Source organism: Platichthys flesus, chromosome 8 (genome assembly GCF_949316205.1).
Source record: "Platichthys flesus chromosome 8, fPlaFle2.1, whole genome shotgun sequence".
Classification (NCBI taxonomy): domain Eukaryota; kingdom Metazoa; phylum Chordata; class Actinopteri; order Pleuronectiformes; family Pleuronectidae; genus Platichthys; species Platichthys flesus.
In genome coordinates, this window is record NC_084952.1 from 14,737,250 (window position 1) to 14,757,479 (window position 20,230).

Here is a 20,230-nt window from a genome sequence, read left to right on the forward strand (position 1 = left end):
TAATGCCTGTAATTGTATAAGAACAGTGGTTCCTAACATTAGGATCAGAACCCATCTCAGGGCCCAGAACAATGGTGTGCAAGCTGCAAATATAAATTTATGCTATTTAAAGCTATGACATTTATCTTTGCTTATACTTATACTACCAGTCAGCTTTGCTTAGTATAAAGAACGACAGTGCGGGATCAGGCTAAATAGATCTGCACCAACACTGAATGGGTTCTTCTCTGACCCCCATCCTTTCACCAAGTTCTGTTGTACTCCATCCTGCAAACTAACAAAGAAACGCGACTGAAAACTCTAAATGGAAGCAATACATGTTTTATCTGATACAAGCTGAATTTTTATTCACAGATGGGTCTGTTATTTTATTTGTAATCGTGCAGTGTCTGTCAAGGGAGTTTGAATATTGTCAGCAGTGACAACATTGAAGGGTTTTCAACGTGTTTACTTGATAAACGTTTCCCCCTTTTTTTGATTAAATTGACCTCGATGCTCAACTTCCGGTGTCTTAAAAACAATAAATAATTAATTTGTTTTCAGAATGTTACAGAAATATTTTAATGAAGCCCCCATGAAGTCAGATAAGCTGTGTTTTTCAATGTCTGTCTGATGTCTTATTTAGTTTATATTTTTATTTCATTTGAAGTTACAATTTTTTGGTACATATTTAGAAAAATGTTCTCAGTACATTCATTCCTTGTTATCAGCTATGTTTTGTCCTGGTTTGTACCTGACATAATGCGAAAATATCTTAGTCAATAATGTTTTTTTTTTTTTCAAGAGAGACGAGTAATAGATAATAACACAATAAACATGTGCATGGTCGGCGCAACTCACAGTTTAGAATAATTGGAGGAATCATTGCTTGTTGATTTTCTCAAGAACTCTTCCACTTCCTTCAGTCTGAAGCATTGGCTTGTTTTTGGATCAAACCAATTTTCTATATATGTTCAAAGCACCAAATTAATCACAACTTATTACAATATGTGTCTTTGTTCAAAGGAAATCTGTAGATATTGAATCTGTGTAGTTCTAGATTAGCTAGCTAACAGATTGTCGATCGGTCCTCTGGATACAGGTCAAGTGTTAACTCCATGAACACGGCAGTGATCCTCGCTCGCTCTCGTCACGTGTTCTCCGTGGACAGGGAGGCGGTGGGTCCTCCTGGAGAACCCCTGCCGCTCCCCGGATCCTCCTCTGGGACCGGGCACACCAGACCCTAGTCCCTGCGAGGGCTTTCATCAGAATTATACTTGAAGCCGACAATGACAATCGAGATAAGGTGACAGCGCGGACCCTGCTGCGCTGCCTAGTGAGGCCTCCACCACCACCTCCCGAGGAAGTCCCACATTAAAGATGAAAGTAGACTTTGATAGGGGCCTGCTCAAAAAGGAAACCAACTGGATGATGACTGGTTGGAAGGGTCTCCTTTCACGCGTCAGATGTCCAGGCTGATGACTTGATGTTAATGGCGTCTTTCTAATCTAAACTATGAGGAGATTATGAGACTACTTCATTAGCGACACCCAACGATGTTCAGCTGCTTCCCCTAACAGGTCACTCACTAATTATTCAGGGGGCATAATTCACTCCGAGCTGCGCGGCTTCAGAGAGAGAGTCTTAGATATTACAAAGATCTTCTTTTTTGTTGCTTTGCCTCCTCGTTTGTTGAGCCGAAGCTCTGCGTGAGCGTTTGATACGGTCAAGGACACAACGCTCTAATGTTCTGAAGTTACTCAGCGATCTGTGACGGACTAACACAGGGAGGGGGTTTGCTCCGTGGCTATTTATGTTTTGTTTTTTTTAAACTGAATCACAAAATCTGTTGGTAGGTGACCCCTGATTGTTCTGTATGGCATGCACGCGATTAGTGCTGTTGTGAGCTGTTTCTCTGCATGTCCTCAGGAGGTAATAATGAAGCCATCTCCCTGTTAACCATGCAGCATTCTGCAGGCGCGAAGGAAGACAGGCAGACAAAGGCGTCTAATAACGCCCTTAATATGGACCGCAGCAGGAGTCGGCCGCTAATGTAAACCACGAACTTCTACTGAAGCCTGGATTTTCAAAGAACCTTCTGCTCATGCACAGGTGGGATGATGTCTTGCTGTCTTGCTGCAAATCTGTACATGAATATATCCTGCTTGCTGAGGGAGTAAGCACAACCTGCATTTCTGCTACCACCGAAACTCCGCGGCTCCTGAACAGGTGATGAGAGGGGTCCGCCACACTCTCTTTTCATCATGCAGAGTAGACTGAGGACCCCCCCCCCCCCCCCCCCCCGCACCAGACAATCAGCTCACTCCCATTCCACTACAATGGAAATAGTGTGTGGCCAAGGGCGTCTACGCCTTGATAAATATGCATCATTGCCTCAGAGAAGATGTAGTTATTTCCACCGTTTTGTGTGGGTGTGTAAATTTATGTACGTAATCTCTGTGTACTATATCGATGCTCCTGGTCTAAATGAGAGTGAATATTCACACATGCATGCACACACACGGCTGATGCTTATAAAGTCAATAAATGCAGAAATATTTGGTATTACCGTCTCTGCCGTGGGATGCAGATGATGCCTCCTCTGAGCAGAGTCTGGATGATCCAGGCTACAACTGTGCGCAGTATCCTCGCTGCAGACACTACACTTATGAATCTCTTGTGGATTGTTATGTGTTTTAAAGTCAGACGTTATTGTTCCTCTTTAGAGCAACAAATGCTGTTCGAACTGCAGGTGTCCTCGGGCACAGAGACGTCCAGATCAGATCCTGTAAGTCCTGTGAGTTCCAAGTTGTGGCCACCAGGGATCAGATGTATTTTTCCACCACATCCCACAGATGCTTTGTCAGAATTAGATCTTGGGAATTTGGAGACAAAGTCAACACTTCCTCAAACTCACTCATGAACATTCTTTGCAGCGTGCAGGGCATCAGGGAATGCTGTTGACAGGAAGGGGGGCCCTGCCACAGTGTTTGGGTAGCTGGTCCTCCACATGAATACCAGGATACCTGTGTTTCCCAGCAGACCATTACCCACAGCATCTCTCCGCCTCTGCCAGCTTGTCTTTTTTCCCACAGTGCATCCTGGTGACATCTCTTCCCCAACACACCAGGTGTCCCATGGTGTAAGGAGAAAATGTGATTCATCAGAGCAGGCCACTTTCTTCCGTTGCTCCAGTTCTGACACTCTCCTGCCCATCAGGCAATTTCCATCAGTGGCTGGGGCCAGCGGTGGGCACTCTCTCCAGTCTAACAAGCCTGGTACTCAGCAAGCTGTGATGCATTGTGTGTTCTGACTACTTTCTATCATAGCCGGCATTTACTTTTTAAAGCCATGTGATCTACAGTAGCTCTTTGGGATTGGACCACATGGGCAGCCTTTGATCCCAATGTGCCTCAATGAATCTTTGGATCCCACAACTCAGATTCTAACCAGTGCACACTGACCTGATTGTTTCGCCGTCAAAATCAGACCCTCGTCGTAATCACTCCCCGTTTTTTCCTGCTTCCATCACATCAACTTGAAAAATGCACTGTTCACTTACTGCATAATGTAAAGTATGCCACCTGTTGACACATGCTATTGTATTCACTTCACCTTTAAAGGGTTTTAACGTTGCGGCTGATCAATTTCCATACGTTAAATGTCATGGAGTTGTGAAGTAATTGTGCAAAATGGCACAGGCAGTAATGGACAGAGAGAGAAACCTGTAGGACTCTGGCCCAGACTAAAGGGGAGAAGCCTCTAAAGAACCGAAACTCTAGTGTTCAACATCCAAAACACAAGTTTCTCATCTGAGCTCCAAAACAGAGCATCAAGGCTTTTTTAAATTTCATGTCTGTGAATCTGAAAATGTTCCAAAAAATCACCCTTTGGCTGCAACCAAAGGGTCAAACAGAGTCTTTCCTTTATTCAGTGTAAACAGAGCAGCTCATTGGTTTGCGCCACCATCATCTGTTCCGCTTCAAAATGAAACTGTAAATCCTTTTTAGAAATCATAGGCTCACTTTAAAATCGAAACCTTCAAATTATTTTGTCAATAGCAATTTTACATCCCATTTATGTAACAAATGAAACAAACCTCTTATCATAATACTTTTTAGAACCTATGTGTGTCAGGTGTGTACGATACTTACAAATTTCCAGAACTGATCACAATACTTTAAACCCAGATCAAATATGTGAAGGTGAGACACTGTTGGGGAGGATTTGTGCTCATGCCCCGCTGGAGCGTTTAGATGGGCTCACGTGAATCAGGGTGAACCTGCATGTACATGTCGGTTCAGCTTTTTGAATCAAGCTCTCCACGTCTCACACGGAGCTGACGAATCAGACCAAATGGCCTCTTCTCAGACTGTTTGCTCAGGCACAGTGCTGCTAACACAAAGACGGATGCATGCAGGTTACCACTGTCATAATCCCATTGGAGATTTCACACTGACTGCCAGACCTGGTGAGCATCAAAGCAGGACATTTCAGGATTCACATTCTGGTCTCGACCTTTACTGCATTTAATTTTACAATAATGCAAAATTCTGTCAGTCAGTCTGTATTCCTGCCATCCTTTACTGGCTTGTGATACTTTACAGAGCATATCCTCGATCTTAACTCAACATTTCCCCTAACATGCTGAATTTTGAAACTTTGAGGCCAAGCTCAGTGTTTTGTTAATGTTCTGACCCATCTGCAAAGATGCTCTTGTTTTAAACCTTGGTTATTGGGACAGGACTATCAGGGAAGGCTTAAGCAAAATTAATATATGCAATATAATAATATGTATACAGGTTGTATTATTCACTTTGTCAGCGATGTGACGTAAGTTTATGTTTTGCAAAGAAACCTCTAGAAGAACAAACCTGATCCTGCCAGAAAGGACAGACAACCAAATTCACTCAACATCTGCATAAAAGATTTTCATCCTGTCACTCCTGTTTGGGTGTTGCATTAAGAGAACCTGGTTTGAAATGCAGTTTCTCTGAAATACAGAACTGCAACCAATCAACCACTGCATATCCTAAAATGTATACTTTTAGTAATATACTTTTCAAATGAACTCTGTAATATGTTTTTTTTTAATCAAATATTAGCCTATATATTGTGTTAGTATTTATATTTAAATATACAGCCATATATGTATATATATATATATATATATATCTATAGATGTATACAACATTTATACAAGGTATATATATATCAACTTTTTTGATTGGTTTTCATTTTATGGGGATATTTGCATATATATGACCTACAGAGGTTATTTTCCCAATGGTTTGAAGTTGATATGTCACCTTACTGTAGACACACATGAAACTTGGTATTGACCCTTATCCATCACAGAGAAATATTATGAAGTCTTGTTACACTGTGTTTAGGGATCAATACTTAATATCATATAAATCATGAAAAGCTGCAATCTTCAGAGGGAGGCAAACCTTTAAGCCTCTTAATTCTAACCTATCGACTCATATGTATCATAGTTTTATTAAAGCCTCCATGTATGCAACATTTCATCTTCAGTATATTTGAACTGCAGAGATAATTACGTCTGTTTACAGGAGAGATGGGAACAAACTCAGGGACTGCTCTGAGTTTTGTTATGAACATGCAGTGATATTAACCAAGAAGAAAGAATATAGTTTGGTTTGTGGATGAAGTGAATTGACCTGCAACATTTAAATAAATGTTCAATCATCTGAATCATTTCGTAAGATAATGTTCTCAAAACCACACGTGACGTCTTCTAAGGTGCTGTTTTGTCAAAGTAAAAATGAAAGATATTCTTGGACAATGACACAAAAACTCAGATGAAATCAGTATTTCATCAATCAATATTGTTATAACATATTATAATATAAGAAATTGTTATAACATATTATAATATAAGAAATGTTTCATCAATAACCCTTATAATCTACATTGTTTATTATTAACGGACTGTCAACTAATCAATTCACTAATTGATTTTAGACTCTATGGTCAATGTTTACAGTTGGAACAATTTAACAAATGACAGAAAATGAATTTGTTTTGGTAACCAATTAATCATTTCAGTTGTTTCTATGAAGCAAACATGAAAACACTTGCTGATTGGAGCTTCTTCTATATGTGAGGCTTTGATGCTTTTCTTTGTCATATATGAAACTGTTTATCTGTACAGTGTCTCAACTGTTGATCTGATCGAAGAAGCATTTTCATTTGTAATCATGAGCTCCGGGAAATCACATATTTTGCCAATATTTCATGACATTTGGATTAATCAAGAGAATAAGCAGCAGTTTAATCAATAATCAATAACAAATCCCATTGACTGTACATCTCAGAAAGTGCAGCTCCATGTTGAGCTTGTTTGTGAGCAGCCCGGTCTTCTGCGGACCTCTGCTGACTATCTCCTCTTCTGCCTGAGCGCGATCAATATGTAGTTTTCAGGGCCAGATCTAGGGAGCGGAGCCAGGGGTCACTGGCCGTAGCTGAAGTCTGATATGGCCCTGATGTTCTCCGGTCCTGTCTGTAGTCTTTGAAACAACAACAACAACAACAACAACAACAACAACAACAACAGCACCAACAACAGCAACAACAGCAACAACAACAACAATTAACTAGTCACCTTCAAACAAACTAACTACAAACATAAACAATTTTAATTTAAGCTCTTATCCCAAATACATTCATCGCTGTGTGGGCTTTTAATCCCCCCCCCCCCCCCCCCCCCCCGAGTAAGACAAATCCTGCTGTCATTTTTGCCCTTATGATCCAAACCTGTACGGTTTATAAGTCATGTTGAGAGAGAGAGAGAGAGAGAGAGAGAGAGAGAGAGAGAGAGAGAGAGAGAGAGAGAGCTAGAGAGAGAGAGATAGACAGAGAGAGAGAGGGAGGGAGAGAGAGAGAGAGACTCGAGTCTATCCAAATATCGCTTCCAGTCCGGTAAGTGTTATGAGTGGGCCTATCATCCAGCATAGGCTTACATGAGTAGCCTATTCATTATTCATGTCATTGCAGTTGCCCTGTTATGATACAGTCCTATTTGGAGAGCACCACCTGATTTGCTCAGCGCGTCCGTCAAAGCAGTGCGTGGCCCTGCGTCGGGCTGGCTGTGCGCGCTCATAGGTCGGACCGAGAAGAATCGGGGGGTGGGGGGGGAGCAGGCGGAGAAGTACGCGCCTACGAGACTGCGCGCTGCAAAGGAGGGGGAGAGGTCCAGCTGCAAAAAAAAAAAAAGAAAAAGAAAAAGGAAAAACACGCCGTGACAATGGCAACATCAAGCCGCTCGTGAAGCAGCAGCGACCAGGGGAAGGGGCGCCGCGCGTCGGCAGTGTTGGAGGAGAGGCGACGGCCCCTGTTTGTCCACTGAGAAGCGGCGACGTGAGGACATGCTGCTGGCTGCCGCCGCCGCCGCTGCCCTGTAGCACGTTTCCTGGAATACCGATTCTACCGTCATTGTAAATGGAGCGGCGAGGGAGAGGAGAGTCGCGCTGTCTCCATCATTGAGAGGCGCGTCCACCTGCTATTATACCGGAGGAGGAGGCCTGGGCTGCTGCTCCTGCTGCTGCTGCTGCTGCTGGGGAGGGCGGGTGGGGGGGCCATGCAGGGGAACTACTCGCATTTCGGGGGAAAGACGCATCTCTGAGCCGGTCCAAAAAGCAGCGGAGAAGGATCCCATTGCGACGCGGGGGGAGAAAAACGCAGCTCGGGCGCATACGCTCTGGAGGTAGGCAGTGGAAACGTTATTATGCTGCTATTAGACATTAGGCAGGCTATGCACATGACAGCCTGGTTTATATATTTATATACACACACACACACACGCTTATTTATTTGTCTGCAAACCCCGATTTTGATGTGATCGGACATTTTTATTCCAAGGGACGAGCGCACCAAAGCATGCGGTGTTGTAGTGGCAGCTCTGCCTCCTTGGGACAGCTGTCGTAGCCCACATTCACCCGCCTCTGCTCCATCGATTACCCACTCCCTGCGAAAAATACCCCCACTCCTTTAAAGCGGTGACCTTATTCGCTTTAGGCTCACACGCGCATCACACACATACACATGCCACGTGCGGTCGTTCGCATTGGACCCAGCTCCCTCGTTGTGTGTGTGTGTGTGTGTGTGTTTGTGGTGTGTGTGTGTTTTGGAGACAAACAGTGTTGGCCTGCGGACGTCATTTTGATTCTACGTTATGCATCCCGAGCAGTGCTGCCCCCCGAAATGAATAAGAAATGAATAAAAAGGGGGGGGGGGGGGGGGGTAATCTATAGTCCACACCGTTGAATGATTCATGAATGGGCTCCTGAAACCCAATGGGATAACACATCATCTTACAGCTAGGCCCCTCCGCTGTGATATGGAGAATAAATCATTCATGGACGATTTAGGGGCACAAATTCCTAAAATTGGCCTAAACATCACGACGCACAGGTGCACCGGGGCGTGTGTGAATGCCTGCACTGTGGGGTCAGTGGATCAGTGGCTTACTGTGTCTGAGAGGAAGCCTAGTGACAGATGTTTGCTGGATGTCCCGGGCAGCCACACTGCCAGCCAGACAAGCCATGTAGGAAATAATGAGCTCCAGTCAATAATAGGAGCCCCGTTGCACCGGTGTTTGATTAGAGGTGTTAGAATAAGTTCTTAACTTTGTTTTTTTTAATACGACTTTAATTGGATTCCATTTTTAACAAGTGAAAAATGTGCCAGGCTCATGTTTATCGGAATTGCTCTCAGATCCGGATTTTCAAACATGATCTTGGGGAATTTATTGCCACAATTAATGATCTGCAACGCTCACAGTCATTGACCTGACACGATTTGGTTTGATTTATGCTTGCAAGCACTTTAGCCTATTTGACAGGTTGTTTTGGACTATCCAGCCTGCACTGCTTGTAATGAAGAGAAGATGTTATGTTAAACTGACCCACTCAGGGGCCGGTTATAGAGCTGCTTTAATGCCTGTTGCTGCCCTCTCTCTGTCTCATGTGAAGACAGCAGTGGAAACCAGATGGAAGGCCATGCATTGATTGAGTCAAAGAGAGCCTATAAAGCCAAATTGAGTTGACACGTTGATGTGGGTGTCACTATCATGTGTGACGGCACAGTGCCCCATTCGGCCCCAGGCTACATGACGTGTGGACGGGGCGAGGGCCTCCTTGCCCTGGCCACCCGGTCTTGTTTGAAGATCACAGATGCGGAAGCTAACAGGAGCTATCATATCGAACTGTGTCCTCATTCGGTGATGTGCCACCAAGCCGGCCACCGAGGATTGTCTCCGCGGCGTTTGCAATTCACGTCCCCTCCTGATCGGTCTCAGTGCCCTCGCTAGAGTGTCGTTATACATTTAGTTTTAATTGGGTGAGAAATTGAGCCCAAGGATACATTTCAACATTGTGGCTCTGTTCCACAGGAGGAAGGACAGTGCTGGCAGATTTTCTGAAAATGTGTGTTATGTTGCAGCAATAAAACCAGCAGCTTGTGTACCTAGTGTCTTATCTACCCCTGCCCATGTGTACACTGTGGCTTCTCCTATGCTTCAGCCTTAGGCACATGTGTTGGGCCTCAACTTCCACGTCTGCCGAATGGAAGAGAGTCTCAATTATACACAATGAACTGATCAATCATCCCTTTGCGTACCAGTGGACACCCACATTATTCTTATGTGAGTGATCAATATTTTACACAAAGCAGAATAAAGCTCACAAAACTGCTTAATCGCAAACATTTATTGTGTGTGGCTGATTATTTCTCAGATATGTGGTGTTCCCGCGCTGCTTTCACTCCGTCTTTTGACTCCGAAATGGCAGAATACAGGCAAAGCATCTTGTTAGGCATTCAGAAAAGGGCTTTTCTTGCCTACATGGAGCCCTGCTGTGTTTTATGTCTGGAGCGCAGCAGTTTCCCACTGCACATTGCATCGCTACAGTATGGGAGCACCTTGGCTCTGTCGCAGTCTATGTAGAAACATGCATGTTTAAGCACTGTGTTTATGTCAGGCCACTGTACAGCAGGGGCCTGCTGCGTCGACCCCGGCCCTGTGTTTGGGCTGTGACATGCGGGATGTGGCCCAGCGGAGGCAGTCTTCTGCTGTGGCACCGCTGCTGCTGAGGTCTGTAATTAAAGGCAGAGGTAAGACCAGGGGAGAAGGCTGGGCTCTGATTGCTTTTCATGGCCGCGAGGAGAGAGCTGCAGCGTGTCCTGAGGGACCGAGGCGCTGCTGAGCTCTTTGCTGTCTGCTCTGCCCCCCAGACGGGAGCTGTTCCAGGAAGACACACACATTTGTACTCATACGCCACTGGCATACTCATGCGCACACACGTAAACCTACTCAGACACATCCGGCTGCACACACACACACAAACACACACACACACATTGGCTGAGAGAGGCCAAAAAAAAAAAAAATCACATCGGTAGCTAACAGGCAAACTGTGCTACTCTACTTTAAAGAATGCCCCGTTTTAGAAAATATGTGTCAGTACGAGGCGTGAGGCAAAACTGTCACAGCGCAGTCATGTAATGAATTAAAAAAACAGTGCAATCAGGAAGACATTAAGGGCCTCTGCCTGGATTGGCTGCCGGTCGGCATTGACGGAGCAGTGTGATTGGGCTGGGTATGGATGTGAGCAGGGGTCCGCCTGTGGTTGTCTTGGACCAGCGCTCTGCAGGGGGAGCTGTGCCGACCCCCTCCCTCCCTCCCACCCCCAGCAGCAGCCAAAGGGTTGACGGCTGCTCTGCACTCTGAGGGCCTGGCAAACATGGACATGCTCACATATAGGATCTGGGTGGGCCCGAGTGTTTTTTTGTTTTAGTTTGTGTGTGTGTGTGTGTCTCTTCTTTCTGTGGATTCAGCTGACTGGTTAAAGTACATCGAAAGGTTTTAAACCATCACACGCCTTACAAGTCCTATCAGAGAGAGTCCCATGGAAGGCAGAAGCACCAGCACTTTGAGGATGCAGGTTTAAATAAAGAGAGAGAGAGAGAGAAGCAGTGTGATGCCATTTGAATGCCAAGTCCAGCCTCGTTTTTTTGTTGCTGCTACATTTTGCAGCGTGTTCATGAATTAGTTCTGCCAGGATGATTAAAGTAATGCATCAGGATTTCTGCCATTAACAAATAAAAGTCCAATTAAACTGGGGGTCTATTAAACCACTTTCCACGTTGCCTACTTGATCTCAATATGTAGGCTGGTGGCCACTGGGACCGGGAGCACGCAGGCCTGACGTTCATAGCTCATTTCCTGCTACCCCTTCAGACCCTTATATTGCAGAAGGATAGATTGTGTGAAATTTCCCCTGTTCTGATCACTCTCCCCCGGGCCCCCTTTTATTTTAGCTCGCGGGACTCCTGAAACCGATAGTGAGATGTGATGCTCGGAAATTCGAGAAGGAGCCGAAAGAGGTGGGGATTTAATGCGGTGGCCACAGGTGCGCTCACGTGAACGGTGTGAAAGCGGAATATTCACAACATGACTCGGGAGGGAGGAAGCTATATGACTGGGCTGGATTTTAATTGGTTTCACACAGTGTGCTCCTATGTATTGTTTCTTTTGCCACACACACAGTGGCAATAGCTGCTCTGATTTTGGTTATATAATAACACTAATAGATTAATTGCCCCATGTCTAATTTGAACATGTTTCTTTTCCCAATTCTTCCTGTTGGAGCTGGAGTAGCCGCATATCCGTGTGACGCTGGACCTGACTACCGGCAGGGTCCTGAATGCTGAAATAATAAGCCACCTTCATTAGCCCTATCTTTGATTTGGTGGATGCGAAAAGGGGGGAAGGGATGAAAAAAAAGGGGGGGTTGATGATGAGAGGAAGAAAAACATACGGCAGGTTGTACTGCGAGAAAGGAAACAACACAGAGACGCTGCAGAGGAGAGGGGGGGGGTTGAACATGGTGGGAAGATTAGAGGAAGGCCTGGAAGGACGGAGAGAGAGAGAGGGGACAGAAAAAAGGGAGAGACATAGTTATGAGTGGTGGTGGGGGTTCAGGGTGCGTTCCTTCCAGCAGCCAGCTGGAACAAACAAACGGCCATGAGACAGACAGTGTTGTCTAATAGGAGAGAAGCTGGCTGTGCCCTGGATGTTTCCCTGCACCTTTCATTTTCTAAATGCTGTTTTGTCTGTTCACCACTTAACAAGCCACCAGTGCCTCAGAAAGGAGCCGTGCTTTATTTGCTGCTGTACATAATTACCAGCCATTCACGACAGGCTTGTTTGCTACTCTAAACAATGTTGTGAATTTATCTACAAATAGGGACAGGCTATATTTTGCTGCAAGTCTTCGCACGGGGCACAACAAGTCCACTGTTCAAAACGCATTGCAAACGCCTTGGTCTGAGATTTGTTATCGAGTTCAGTTTACGCAAAAAATCTTAACGTAACTTTATTCGCTATGGGGCCTCTCACCTGAAACAATAACAAAACACCTAGTTTGATGACGCGGTGATGGTTTCATACGCCGATGAATAATCATGAAATGTTTTTTTTGTGATCAAATTTTTATTGGGATTTGAGGGACAACAATCATCATCATTCAACAGCACATATATAAAGTAATTAGCGTATACATAAGCAACATAAGCATACCCATGTACTCACACACACAGATGAACACTTACACACCGGATAATAATAAAATGAAAACATAAAAATAAAATAAAAAGATATAACTGAAGATAAATATATAGCAAAAATTAAGTAAAATACATAAAATGTCATAAATGCAAAAGGAAAAAAGTGCCATTGAAGTGTAACCTAGTTAGATCTATCAAATGGTTAGATGCCGTCCACAATTTGCAGTACACAGTAAAACCTAAACAGGGAGCATAAACCAAAGAAAACAGGACCGGTGTGGGGCCCTCAGCTCACACCAAAAAGCCTTTGAGAGCCTCCATGAAATGTTACGAGGGTTAGCTAACTGGCTAGCTGGCTAACTGGCTAGCATTGTGTTTTCCCTTCGTCATACGTCGTTTGAAGGTATAGCAGAGACAGCAAATATGACCCAATTAAAAGGTGAACAAAAGGAAACATCCTATTACCTCGAATTGACCCGGGTATATCTCTCTTTGTTGTAAACTTTTTGGATAATGTCACACCACAAGCCAACGGAATATATAACAAAGGTGTGGTCGATTTTTAGACATTTTAACGACGGAGCGCTACGTATTTTATCTTTGGTTGTGCTGCTGTTTGTAATATTTATTCAGTGGAATAGATATTTCGTCCTGTGCTGATGTAGGGAGCCACATGCCAAAAGCCTGTTGAGCAGTTGGAATAGTTTTCCTGTCAGATACAGTGAGCTGACGAATAGCACTTTACTTTCTATTTACTGTCGCACGCCAGAGGCCAAACATAATCCATGCATGACACATCTAAGCAGAAGTCAAATGAAAAATGTTTTTGAATATCTTAACACAGAGAATGTGAATTGAATTGCATACATGAATTTCAAGTTGGTTTGGACCCTGATCTGTTGGATGATGCTGATGATACAACAGCATGACTGCTATTCTACTACGGGTAATAATTATAATCATTCACAGCTAGTGGTCCTTGTCACAGGAGTGGGGCACAATGGAAATAATAATTAGGACTTCTTATTTCAGATGCATTGCAGAAGAGAGTATCGAGTGTGTGTCACAGCTCTTAGACTTCTAGGATGTACAGCTGTGTGTACACTTGCTTGTTTCCCTGGGTGCGTTAGCTCCGGCACGCCACACTGATCATTTCTGCTGGCTCCGGATTTCTTGCAGTTTTGTGACTCCTTAAGCCAGATGAAGGGCCAGGAAGCCAGTTTCTTTTTTATTCTGAGCTCGTCCCTGATAGCAACACTCATTGACATACCGAAGCTCTGACGCACGTTTGTGCATCTCTCCACGTATCTTCTTCTCTCACCCATTTCCCCAAGTCATCATTCAATGACTCTGAAGCCCACATGCATCACAGTTGAGCCAGTAAAGCACTTTCCAGGAGGAGTCTTTTGTGCACCTGAGACGTAGCCTACGCAGATAACATTCACCAACACAAACCCTCAAGGATCATTTTTTGTCATTTAAATGTTTATTGTTTTTTCAATGATAAAATTAATTTTCCTTTAAGGCAGGGTTGATACAGGTACTGGTTCTGACGTAGACTTCATGAGACAGGGAGAGTACTGCATTCAGTCAGTGGTGCTCTGAACCAAGTTTTCATCAAACCTCATATAGGTCCCAAAGAGCTCCCAGGGGTTGTCCTATCCTCAATGTTCCCTTTCAATATGTTGTGTAGATATATATGAGTGTAGATTCATAAGATGCAGCCTCCACCATGGCATTCAGCCAGTCATAACGTCTTTACATAATCTGTGACCAACCCTGCCATATAACAGAAAATATTAATTTTGATAATTTGGTATGAGATCTTCAGAGACTACTTTGAATCATTGAATAAAACTGCTGCAATTCAGGAGATCTATGTCTGCTGAATAAATCCCAGACTTTCTGTTTTATGAGTTTTATCCGTTAGTATTGAGCTTTGTTTATGAATAGGGTACCACATTTATTTTCTGATTTGTGTTTGTAGTATTGGTGCTTTTCCAAAAAACAAAGACAAAGGATCTTATTGTTCCTCAATACTGTACCAACATAGTTATTCCAGCTATAGAAGCTTTTTGACCTCTCTTACCTTTTATAGTACTCAGTAATGTATTCACCACAGATTATTTAATACTGTTGAGTATTAAAGACTAGTGCTGGATGCCTGATCAGAGACTTAGCGTTGTTTGCTCTTTTTTCATCATGCAGCTCTTGATTACAATCATAATGTAACACATGTTATACTTGATTTCATCGTGTTTATTGATTTCATTGATTGAAAAAAACAACTGTTCAACAACTATGATAATTGATAATTCATTTTTGTTGCAAACTTGGCTCCATATTCTGGAACTTACATTTTCCTTGTCTTAGTTTACATTTTTTTGTCCAAATCTTTATTTTCTTTGTCTTATTTGATAACAAACTGAATATGTTGAGGTCTTTTTGACAAAAAATGTTACCTTGGGACGTGGGAAATTCAGTCACGTTCAGACATTTGACAGACTACAGTTAATTTAAAAGTTGAGAATATAATAAGCAGATTATTAACTGATAATTCAAATTATTCTTGGTTGCATTGGTTAAAATAGAATTTAAGTAAGGATTTAGTACCAAAACTAAGAAATAAAAATCTTCAAACAACAGCCATACTATGACGGCTCTATAGATGCTGTATTATAACAGAGGAGCTGCAGATGTTTTCATCTGCCTTTGTTTGTTTGTTTGCAGGACACAATGTGGTGGAAGGATATGTTATGAGTCAGTAAAGAACCCATTCAATTTTGGCGTGGATCTGGATCAGGGGAAAGATCCAGGATTTTCCTTTTTTCTCTTCCTACATTGTGATATTTTGCAAACTTCTGATGTAAACATTTTGGCTTGTTTAAGGGGCTGATTTTTATGAGCCTGTGCAATTTGATGCAAATATAAATAAAAATCCATGTGTATTAAATTTAAATGTGGATTCGTATGGGAACAGTTAGACTATTCTAGTGTGAACATTTTATTGACATGGGTGTATAAGCACTTACATCTACTGGAAGTAAGTGCTTCCAGTAGAAGTCGACCGACTTGAAAAGACATGATTAAGTATCATGTCACCGTGAGGGAAAGGTAATTGCACCTATTTAGCATTAAAAGCAACATTCCCCTACAATAATGAATGCATTATATGTGTATTTGCAGATCTCTGCCTTCTCTATTTCCTTTATGATACAGTGATAATTCTGTCATTATATGGGCTAAATACTTTGCGCGCATCGCAACACCAGGTATTTCTCCTTTTATATTCAAATGAGCTTGTATATAACCTGCTCCTTTGAGATCAGTCTCTGAGCTGTGTATACAGTATGATGTGTATGAGTGGGACTTTTTGCCTTTTGTGCTCACTATTTGGGGATTTGCTTATGGTTTATTTATGCAGGTAAATTCCATTGAGAGAGACTCCTTGTCATGGGAGAGCTAGTGTACAGCCTGCATGCATACTTAATAGCCATATGATCTAATAGGTTTAAAATTCACTATCAAAGATGTATGCTGCTGCAGTGTTTTTGCTACAGTGATGAGGCCTCTGGAGGAGCGGTAAGGTATCTGTGTGCAGTATGGGTTGCACGGTGTGTGTGTTTGCTTGTACATATGAATGATCTGTTTTAGGGGCGGCCAGTGCATAGAGAAGCCCTCTGTGCTGGCTGTTACTCCCGAGGTACACGGAGTCTACCTGGACTTAGTGACCTGACAGAGCGTTAGCAATAACAAACAGCCGTCTGTCTCTCTCCCTCTTGTACTCTTACAAATCTGCTCACAACTATTGAGACTCCACTGTGAATGCAGTGACAGTCTGCCAAGCGCTCGGAAATATGGATGTGCTTGTACGCACATGCACATGCTTATTTGCCCCCCTTGAGCTTCCCTGTGGGCATTCAAAGCTTGTTTTTGCATATGTGCACGAGTCAGCCCCATGTTCATATAATAAAACAATTACTTTTCTCTCATCTTACACTGTACAGAAATGATAAAGAGTTATTTGGATAACACCAAGTACCTACAAGGAACAGATATTCAGAGGACAAAGGCACCATTGTCGAGAGAGGAGTACGGAAATTTGTAGCAATTTACACTTTGACTCCATCTCTGGGGGCTTTAGGAAATGTTAATTTAAGTTCCCATTATAAAATGTATTTAAGTCAGACTAAGAATTAATTCCATTATTCCAGGAGGCAGCTGAGGCTTCTATATCCGTCGAGACGGTTTGCTGCTCCCTCCTGAGACCTGTGGGTTTTCCCATCACTTTTAAAATCAATTACCTTCCTGCCTCCCTCGCCTCTCCAACTCTCACTAAGTACTCTCCTCATATTCTTCATTAGAAAACCCACCACTTCACCTATAGCTCACTATGAACACCTCAACTGGAACGCTGTGTGTTTTTAAGTGTTCGTAGCACATTGGAGTGCCTCGCTCTGATTTATTGTGTCTTACACGGTTGGCATATAGCTGTGGGCTTTTCGCAGATTATGCCCAGCCAACTTTTTCGCAGTATCCAGACATCGACGCTGCCTCAGATATAAATAGGAGCACAATCTGCGGTCGGGTAAGACCTGTTAGCCCTATGTGACACGAAAGCCACAACAAAGAGCCTGCTGTACTGCTGCTGAGGAGCGGCTGCAGCCCAAGGGAGGGATCATGTTATTCTCCCTCGTGCGCCATCTCACAAACATCTCACCGCACTAACTGAGGGGAACAAGCATAGATGGGCTTGACGGCTGCTTCCTATTTTAGTCATCGGCAGGTAGGCGGATGAGTTGAACTGCGGAGGATCTCTGTGCAGCGAAGTCTTTGTCTAATTAGTTTGTCTAATTATGTCTTTGTGCTGGAAATTTCTCAAATTAGTGGTATCGTGCAGAATGGGAGCATGCTCATTATGGTTGTCATGAGAATTGCTGCGGTGGTTGGAGAGGAGAGGAGAAAGAGAGTGGGGTGTCATTGGTACCAGAAGCTCTCCGCGGTCCAAATCCCTTTATCAGATACATATATCCTGTAATGGGAGCCGCGGTGCTGCAGCTTGGTCCCAGGAATTCACAGGGAAAATGTTACCTTCACCTGTGAAACACGTGAGGCCCCTCCTCTTCCTACCTGTGCAGGAGGGGTGCGGGGGAGTACACCTGTTTGTGGCAGACCACAAAAAGGTCCCCTTTGATTCCCCCTCCTTGTATGTCAGGTGCAAGCATGTCACAGCATCAGACATGTACATGTCTCACACAGAGACACTTTTTGATTTTCCCTCCTTCTGAGGCGCAATAGCATCAGGGATGAAACACCTCCCCCACTCCCCCTCCTCCTCGCCATCACCCACCACTTTGAGCTGGACACCAAGTCTCCTGGATCTCCTGCCAGCAACCCGACCATTTCCTTCCCTCCTCTTCACGGGGTTCTCTCCTTTCTTTCCCTCTCTCCCTCTCTCCCCCTCTCCCCCTCCTCATTCCTTCCCTATTATCCCCACCTCTCTCTCTCGCTCTCTTGCTCTCTCTCTCTCTCTCTCTCTCTCTCTCTCTCTCTCTCTCTCTCTCTCGCACTCTCGCTCTCTCTCTCCCCCTCTCCTTCCCCCACTCTTGGGCCTACAGTAATTGGTATTCCGAGTGGCAGCTGGGATCCATACAAACACAGCAGACAGAGGGAGAGAGAGAGAGGCAGTGTGTGTGTGTGTGTGTGTGTGTGTGTGTGTGTGTGTGTGTGTGTGTGTGTGTGTGTGTGTGTGTGTGTGTGTGTGTGAGAGACACAGAGAGAGAGAGAGAGAGAGAGAGAGAGAGAGAGAGAGAGAGAGAGAGAGAGAGAGAGCGAGAGAGAGCGCGAGAGAGAGAGAGACATGGAGGCCATGGAGAAAGAGAAAGCCAGCAAGTCAATACGCTGGTTCATTAGAGCACTGAGTCACAGTGGCCGCTGCCTCGTTTGTTTGTGTTTGTCCAATACTCTGTCTTAAGCAGAGCCCACCGCCTCTGTCTGCTCACACTGGCAGGCCTGACAGCAACACAACCCAGGTTGCCTGGTGGCCTGTGATATGAGCTTTTCTGTGCCTGTGTGTATTTGGACATACCGGATTATGAAATAATTATAAAATCAATGGCTCTGATTTATGCAAAGCGAGGCCCATTCTCATGCTTCTCACCGACACAAGTCCAAGTTCACGTCAAGAGCGGGGGAGTGAAAATCGGCCTAATGTATATTTGCTCGCCTGTATGTGATTCAATAGCCGCGCTGTGATTGGGTTATTTCCATGACTGATTATATGTCAGCAAATGTGATATTTTTGACTGGATTAACTGAGGTGTTGATGAGACATGGGGCGTCAAAAAATAGCAGGTCTGATTATGGCAGCGTATGTAAAGGAAACAGGCCAGTTCTCTGAAATGGAATTTAGAGACGAGAAAAAAATGAGAGGCTCCATTAGGAAACAAAAATAGGATTCTGCAGTTATTGAAAATATGAAAGTGGATGTTCCAAAAAACAAGAGAGAGGAGTGTTCTCCGGCCGTGGCGAGCTGAGAGCAGACCACTTGTCAGGATATTGAAAGAGAGAGGGAGGGAGGGAGGTGTATAGAGAAAGGTCTGAAATTACCAGTTTCTCTACCATGGCCTGTTTATTTTGGAGGAAATAGTAATATGACGGTGGCTGTGTGGTTGTCTGGCCGGGGCTGCTCCCAGGGCCCTCATGGTGCACGGTGACCTCTCATTACCACTGCTTGAAGGAGCGTGAAACGGAGGAGATCACTCCAAAGGGCAGCTGTGTAGATGCGCCTAACCTTTTAAACCATCGGAATACGTCAACCATACAAATAACTCATTAACCTTATCCATTTAATTGAAAAGCTCATACTTTTATCCCACACCCCATCTTCTCTCCGGTATTAGATTTGTTTAATTGGCCATTGTACATGATCAAAATGGCAAGCCCCTTTGCAATGTGGTGTGGTCAAGGCAAACCATACAGTGGTGCAGTTGGGATTTGGTCCCCTTTGGCCCACACACTTAACAAAGGCGGTCAGAGATTTGGGGGGAGGGAGAGGAGAAATAAAAAGGGTTGTGGAAGTGATAGTATGTTTGCATGTGTGTGGGTCTGTTGTTTAGGAAGTGTCCTCCGGCTCCGCACAGGAGGGCATTGATTGGAGGAGCTCAATAGCTCAGGCCTTTTAATCACCTCGTGCAGAGGCTGCATTGTCCCACAGGCTGGAGAATATACGCTGCTAATACCCCTGTGCATATGCACACAGCCACTGGCTCCCAGGCTTCTGCAGCCCCTCACAGACCCACTGGCCACTAATCAATAGGCCTGATTACCTACAGGGAGCCAGACTGAGCTTTGTTCTCATTTGTCCGCAGAAAAGCTTGCTCCCCAAACATCTTCTACCAACTTCTCCCTGTCGTTTAGACGCAGTACGGCAACGTTCATAGACTGTGACTGTGAAATGTGACCCGCTGCACTCCCACCAGGATCTCCCCCTCGGTGTTAAATGAATGCATGCTTGCTCCGTGCGTCTCGAATAATTGTGCTGCTCTGTCCCAGTTGTACAGAAAACATTTAGACTTACACATCAGGCGGCTAAAAATGGAAATTTTCTCTCACTCCTCTGTTTTGCACTCTTCCCTCGCTCTCTGCCTCAATCTGTCTCTCT

At 44.2% G+C, this 20,230-nt stretch overlaps 1 protein-coding gene across 1 annotated transcript in view; it reads left to right on the forward strand.

Moving 5' to 3' along the window:
- The first annotated feature begins 7,598 nt into the window (after positions 1–7,598).
- nexmifb (neurite extension and migration factor b) overlaps positions 7,599–20,230 on the forward strand; it is a 51,595-nt gene continuing 38,963 nt past the window's right edge. Inside the window, exon 1 of the mRNA XM_062394535.1 lies at positions 7,599–7,708. The gene's annotated coding sequence lies outside the window, so the exon portion shown is untranslated. The remainder of the gene's footprint in view (positions 7,709–20,230) is intronic.